At 42.2% G+C, this 7168-nt stretch overlaps 1 pseudogene; it reads left to right on the top strand.

Annotated features, from left to right (window-relative positions):
- The first annotated feature begins 5237 nt into the window (after window positions 1–5237).
- On the top strand, window positions 5238–6070 carry LOC105536223 (annotated as a pseudogene).
- The last annotated feature ends 1098 nt before the right edge of the window (window positions 6071–7168 follow it).

The following is a 7168-nucleotide window of genomic DNA, read 5'->3' as shown; positions in this document are numbered from 1 at the left end:
CCCATGAGATTATAAGGGGACTGAAAAATATCTATTGCTTAGCGATGTCTTGATGATTCTGACCCTGTGCAGGCCTGGTCTAATGTTTGTACCTATGTCTTAAGTTTTTAATTAAAAAAAGTTTTAAAAGTTAAAAAAATCAAAACTAGAAAAACTTTATTGAATAAGGATATAAAGAAAATAGTCTTGTGCAGCTGTACAATGTTTTTGTATTTTAAGCTGTGTTATGAGAGAGTCAAAAAGTTTTCAAAAATTTAAATGTTTATAAATTTAAAAGCTACAGGAAGCTAAGGTTAATTTATTATTGAAGAAATAAAATATTTTTATAAAAATTGAATGTAGCCTAAGTGTACAGTGTTTATAAAGTCTACAGTGGTGTACAGTAATGTCCTAGGCCTTCACATTCACTCACCACTCACTCATTGACTCACCCAGAGCAACTTCCAGTCCTGCAAGCTCTATTCATGGGGAATGCCCTAAACAGGTGTATAATTTTTATCTTTTATACTGTATTTTTACTTTGCCTTTTCTATGTTTACATACACAAATACTTACTATTGTGTTACAGTTGCCTATAGTGTCCAATACAGTAATATGCTCTACAGATTTGTGGCCTACGAGCAATAGGCCATATCATATAGCCTAGGTGTATAATAGACTAGACTATACCATCTATGTCTGTGTAAATGCACTCTATTATGTTTGCACAACAAATCAAATCACCTAACAACACATTTCTCAGAATGTATCCCCTTTGTTAAGGGGTGCATGGCTTAGTTGACTTGAAATTCAAACTCACAAAGTCAATTTGCAATAAAGACAATATATCCTGTGGTCAGGGGAGCTTTGATATCATGAGAGGAAACTCCAAGAAGGCTACTCTGGCAGCCCCATTGTCCCTCTACATCCCCAACCCCATAACCCATGTCAAAGTCAGAATCTGACAAAGCTGCCTGACACCCCAACAACTGGGTCTCCCTGTAGGATTCTAACTGGTATTTTCCAGCCATGTCTTCCCATAAGCAATTTACAAGCTTTGTTGACTTCATCATCAAAATGTCAAAAACAGCACTCTGTTTTTCTCAGCAAAGAAAATAGTGTGAGAATGAGAAAAAAAAGAGAGAGACTTTCCAAAGAGTTTTAAAAAGCCAAGAATCAATTGTATGATATCATTGAAACTTTGGGTGGTCTTCCCCCGCCCCTCCCTCCAACCCCCAATTCCTGGCTTTCTAGCCCTAAGTAGTCCTGACTTAAGATATCTTGAAGATCACCAGAAACAGTCTTGCAGATCATGCATGAAGCCTTATCTTTTTCTTATTATGCTTTTATTTCAGAGGTCACCCATCTACAGTGCTCCAGGAGGCTCACAGCATTAATGAATCCCTTGCTGAATTTACAGTAGCAGCTCTCAGCCCACACATTAGTGCCACTTAGACAGAGATCAGATTTCCTTTCTAAGCCAAAACTTCAATAACTCACAGATCAGCAAGCTGAACTCTCTTTCTGACTTACAGATTGAATAGTGCAGGGGAAGGGGGAGTGTCTCATGGAGCAGAAAATAAAAAACAAATTCCAACGCAACCATTTTCCCATTTTTAAATCTTCTCTAATCTTGTTTGCAAAATAATTGTTATTTGCTCCAAGAAGAATAGGAAGCTCTTTGCTCTAGGTTAAACAGAGAATGGTTCTTAGGATACTTGCAAAAGTGTTTGATCAATTATTCCCAATCAATAATCATTTACTAGCTGAGAGACATTAAGAGTCCATTTCTCTGAACATCATTATTGTTTTTCTTGTTGTTGTTTGAAACTTAGATGAACTATTGTGTTGGTAAACTTAAAGCCACATAAGTGACCATTTTAATAGGCTTAGGGGAATTATGTCAGGTTAAGAATGATTAACATAAGCCTAAACACCTAAGTGTCTAATAAGACTAGTACTGTGATTCTTTGCAATCAGATATGCATAAAGATTATAAAGGTGAATGGACCCAGTTATGTAGCTGGTGAAATGAACATAATCAGCTTCCTTTTCCAGAAAGAGAGGAAGAAAATGGCCCCTAAGAATATAACTGGGCTCTTGTTAATGGTAATTCCAAAGCTTCCCCTGGGTCTTTGTGAAGCTCAGGATGGCATATGTTTTTTTATTTCCAGTAGGCTAGAGGGAGCATAGTTTCTGTTTCTCTTTTTTGAGACAGAGTCTTGCTCTGTCACTCAGGCTGGAGTGCAGTGGCACGATCTCAGCTCACTGCAACCTCCACCTCCTGGGTTCAAGCGATTCTCCTGCCTCAGTCTCCTGAGTAGCTGGGATTACAAGCACATGCTCCCACGCCCAGCTAATTTTTGTATTTTTAGGAGAGACATCATTTCACCATGTTGGCCAGGCTGGTCTCAAACTCCTGACCTCAAGTGATCTGCCCCGCTCAGCCTCCCAAAGTGCTAGGATTACAGGCTCACGTGAGCCACTGCACCTGGCAGATGGGAGCATAATTTGAAGATCACCAGAAACAGTCCTGCAGACCATTCATGAAGCCTTATCTTTTCCTGATTATGCTTTGAAAGCATATCATTTGAAAGCCAGTCAAGGAAAATGGGCAGGAACTTCATCATGGGAAAGATGCTTTGCTACCATTTGAGATTTGACTATACTATAATTGAGAATTTGCATTGGTTCTTGGGAAGGGTGTGTGTGTGTGTGCGCGCGTGTGTGTGTTGGGTGTGTATGTGGTGTTTGAGGTGGGAGGGTTCCAACAATTACTAACTGGAAAATCAGAAGAATATAAGAGTCTAGGCTACAACTCACACTGGTGTGGGGACCTCCAACTGTACTTCCTGTGGGTGCTGAGGACCACCATGGACTTCACCATGGGGCTTAGAGTATTAAGACTCAACCAGCCCTACCACACCCCACTCTTCCCCAGGCTGTGCTAAAAACACAATACCTGAGGGCAACTGTGGACTTACCACTGCAGCAATGCTCCAGGGCAATTTCTCTCAATAATTCAGACAAAGGAAGTGGTCCACTTGGAAAGGAAGGATTGCTCATGTGAGCAGAAGTTTTCTGAAAGTTGGACATAGAGAACACAACAGAAGAAGTATGTACTCAGAGAGGCCTTACCTGGGACAAAGGGTTAATGTTAGGAAATGGGGATTCCCATTGAGCCCAACAGCACGTAAAGAGTTTTAACTCCCTGAGGGCTTTTTCCTAGGGTGGGAATATTATTAATAATAATTAGCACACAATTTCAAAGGGCCTCCCTGTTAGTTATCCTCGATCCTGCGCTGAAGTCTGATGCTCAGATACAGCCTAGAATAGCCAGGCTTTGTGGAGTAAAGGGGAGGGCAGGGACATGACATGCGGCCTGCCCATCTCTGCCTCTCTGCTACCATTAGTGAGAACAGAGCAGCATCCTGGCAAGGGCTCTGTGTCCTGTTGCTCCAGGCAGGGATCAGCACAGCTGGGATTGGCCGAGGAACACAGGGTACTAATCATTCCTCCAGGGCTCTACTCTCCTCCCCAACCCCTCCCATTCCCAACCCATCTTCTTTCCCAAAAACCTTGAATGAGAGAGAAAATTGGAACTTAGTTTTTAAATTATTTAGCATACCTTTAGGAACTTTTGAAACCATGTATCACTTTAATACCTTTCGATGGCTAACAAATGGTTCACTTCGATGCAATAAGCAGACATAAGCAATCGTCTGGGATGCTTCTGATCCATTTGGAGACCCTGATGAATTTTGCTTTAAAACATCACTGATGGCTGTCAACCTCTTTTCCATTCCTGCCTCTCCCAGTCTCCCCATTTAGGCTTCATCACCTCATACCGAAACTACTGAAATATTCTCCTAATGAACTGTCTTTAGTTTCTCCCTGTTGCAAAATCATCCTATATCTCAGTGCCAAAATTTCTCAAAGTATCAGCACACACACACACACACACACACACACACACACGCACACTCACATAACCATTTTATCCCAATTTGCCTAGGACTTTCCTGGATTGAGCATGAAAGTCCCATGTCTCAGGAAACTCCTCAGTTCCAGGAAAACTGAGACAGTTCAATCTAACAGGTCAACTTAATACATACATAAGCACACATGTGCTCTCACTCATTCTCTCTCTCTCTGTCTTTCTCTCTCTATCAAGACTCACCATTGCTTGCAGTGCTTCATACGTAGTGAGTATTCAAATATTGTTGATGGATGGATGAAAGGATGCCTTGATGGATGAAAGGAATGGGCTAATTTGAGGCAAAATTCATACTCATCCTTCTACAATGTTATAAAATGTAATGGAGAGGTGTTGTTTAGTTTGTTTTAACATTGTTTGGCTTATAAAGCAATTTTGCCATATTAGTACTCAAAATACTCTGTATGTATCATATATTCCCCTCACATCACAGATGAAGAACCCAATCCTTGGAGAGGCTAACTAACTTGTCCAAGGACATACAGCTAATGGGGGAAGGGTAGTAATCCAACCCAAGTTCATGGTTCTAGACACTCTCAACATCATTCCCTTCTACTTTGCTCACTCTTCTGCTCTATTTAAGTTGATCTTTTTCCATTCTCTAAATAGGCAACAAATAACCCTATTCTTGCTTCCAGATACTTTCTCAAGCCATCCCTTTAGCAAGGAATGTCTTCACATTTCTCCATTGCATCATAATCCCAATGGTTGTCATTTTCTGAGCACTTACTACATGTTGAGGGAGGAGAAAGAATTTAGATGATGGTACACTGGCTCTTAAATATTTTGGCCTATGAGTGACATGTATTGGTGTCATTCACATTTCATTGGTTAGAACTAATCTGTGGCACACCTGAGTACAAAGTGCCTGGGAAACAAAGTTATCCCATATGCCCAGGAAGGAGAGTAGAACCAGACAAGAGAGAGCACTAGAAGGCCCTGTAAAGAAGCTAAAGGCAATGTTTGCCTTATTAACTGGAACTCATGATGCACAAACTGGGGAGACGGAAAAAGGAACATTGAGCTTCAGAGACACAAGAGTAGGTCCCCTATAGGCAAAACAGGGCATGCCAAGAAAGTGAGCTATGACTTGGTGACTAACACAGGAAACCAGTGTTCCATAGTTGATACTCCATCTCAGGACAGGACTCTGGTTCTCAGACAGGGGATCAGAAGTCAGTACTGGGGCATTGCTTCTTTGGGTTATCCTACCAGTGAATGTGACTTTAAAATGCCAAGGCTCCCTCCCGATCCTGGAGCCATGTGGCCCCTGGCCCTAGTGATCGCATCCCTGACCGCGGCCTTGTCAGGAGGTATCTCCCAGGAGTCTTCCAAGGTTCTCAACACCAATGGGACCAGTGGGTTTCTCCCAGGTGGCTACACCTGCTTCCCCCAGTCTTAGCCCTGGCAGGCAGCCCTACTAGTGCAAGGGGGCCTACTCTGTGGAGGAGTTCTGGTCCACCCCAAAAGGGTCCTCACTGCCGCACACTGTCTGAACGATGGGCTCAAAGTTTACCTAGGCAAGCATGCCCTAGGGCGTGTGGAAGCTGGTGAGCAGGTGAGGGAAGTTGTCCACTCTATCCCCCACCCTGCATACCGGAGAAGCCCCACCCACTCGAACCACGACCATGACATCATGCTTCTGGAGCTGCAGTCCCTGGCCCAGCTCACAGGCTACATCCTAACCCTGCCCCTTTCCCACAACAACTGCCTAACCCCTGGCACCACCTGTCAGGTGTCTGGCTGGGGCACCGCCACCAGCCCCCAGGTGAATTACTCCAAAACTCTACAATGTGCCAACATCCAACTTGGCTCAGATGAGGAGTGTCATCAAGTCTACCCAGGAAAGATCACTGACAACATGTTGTGTGCCAGCACAAAAGAGGGTGGCAAAGACTCCCGTGAGGGTGACTCTGGGGGCCCCCTGGTCTGTAACAGAACACTGTATGGCATCATCTCCTGGGGAGACTTCCCATGTGGGCAGCCTGATCAGCCTGGTGTCTACACCGTGTCTCAAGATGCGTCCTGTGGATCCGTGAAACAGTCCGAAAATATGAAACCCAGCAGCAAAAATGGTTGAAGGGCCCACAATAAAAGTTGAGAAATGTAAAAAAAAAAAAAAAAAAAAAAAAAAAAAAATGCCTAGGCTCCTCATGAAAGCTTATCTACACAGTCATACAGGATAACAGGACTGTGTGATGGCAACTCAAGTAGATACCAAACCTGAGTCCTGGGACAGGTATAGTTCTCCATCACTAGTGCACATACACACCCATGCACACGCACACAAACACACACACACACCCCCCAGACAACAGAAGGCAGGATTTATATATTCTGCCCCTAGCTCTCTTGCCTGGAGAACTCAACTGAGGCACCCATTGCAAGAAACCTCACCTCTTGAGAAGTAAAATGCTCAAAGAGTTCATCAGTCAAGGTGATAGCAACCATTACAGACATCCAATAATATTTGTTAACAACGCTGTTAGTGGTGATGACCTTGATCACAATATCTCTGATCTTAAATTTAACTTTGATATACACACAGAGGATAAAACTATCTCTCTACCAAAAGCCCACTAGTGTCATCAAGCAGACAGAATATGAGTCTGGCCAACCCTGAAGAACCTCCATGTGCCAATTCTTAGGACTATACAGATAAACTATTTTGAGATTTTGCTTGAATATCTGGAAACAGAATATTTTCAAAATAACTGATTTTAACTGAATTAAACTAAATGGTTCTAAACTATTCTGTGTGTACAGATACAATATGTTGTGCCCACCGAAAGGACAATAATTTGGCAATTTCTATCTTGAGTCAAGTAATTCATTCATAATTAATTAATACTAATATAATTTGTAATATTGATAAAGCCAATGGTCACAAAATGGTGGTATGGGATGGTCATTTCTACAGCAAATGGACACATCTCTGGGGTTTCCAACAGCAAAACTAAACTACTGATTTTGGTGAGCCTAAAGTAAATTATTAACTTACTGTCATCATCGCCCTAGTACATGCCTGAGGAAGTCTCCCTTTTTATCCAGGTAGAGCTTTGTTTCAGCTTACATTCTCCAATCCTTACAACTGGATTCAATTTCATTCCATTTGTATGGAAAGCCTACTTATACTAAGGATGATATTTCTATCTGAGGCTACAAAGATAATAATAATAATAATTGCCATGC

The sequence above is a fragment of the Mandrillus leucophaeus genome, unplaced genomic scaffold (genome assembly GCF_000951045.1).
Source record: "Mandrillus leucophaeus isolate KB7577 unplaced genomic scaffold, Mleu.le_1.0 Scaffold157, whole genome shotgun sequence".
Taxonomy (NCBI): Eukaryota; Metazoa; Chordata; class Mammalia; order Primates; family Cercopithecidae; genus Mandrillus; species Mandrillus leucophaeus.
Note: the sequence above shows the minus strand (reverse complement) of the source record. Positions and strands in the feature narration are given on the sequence as shown.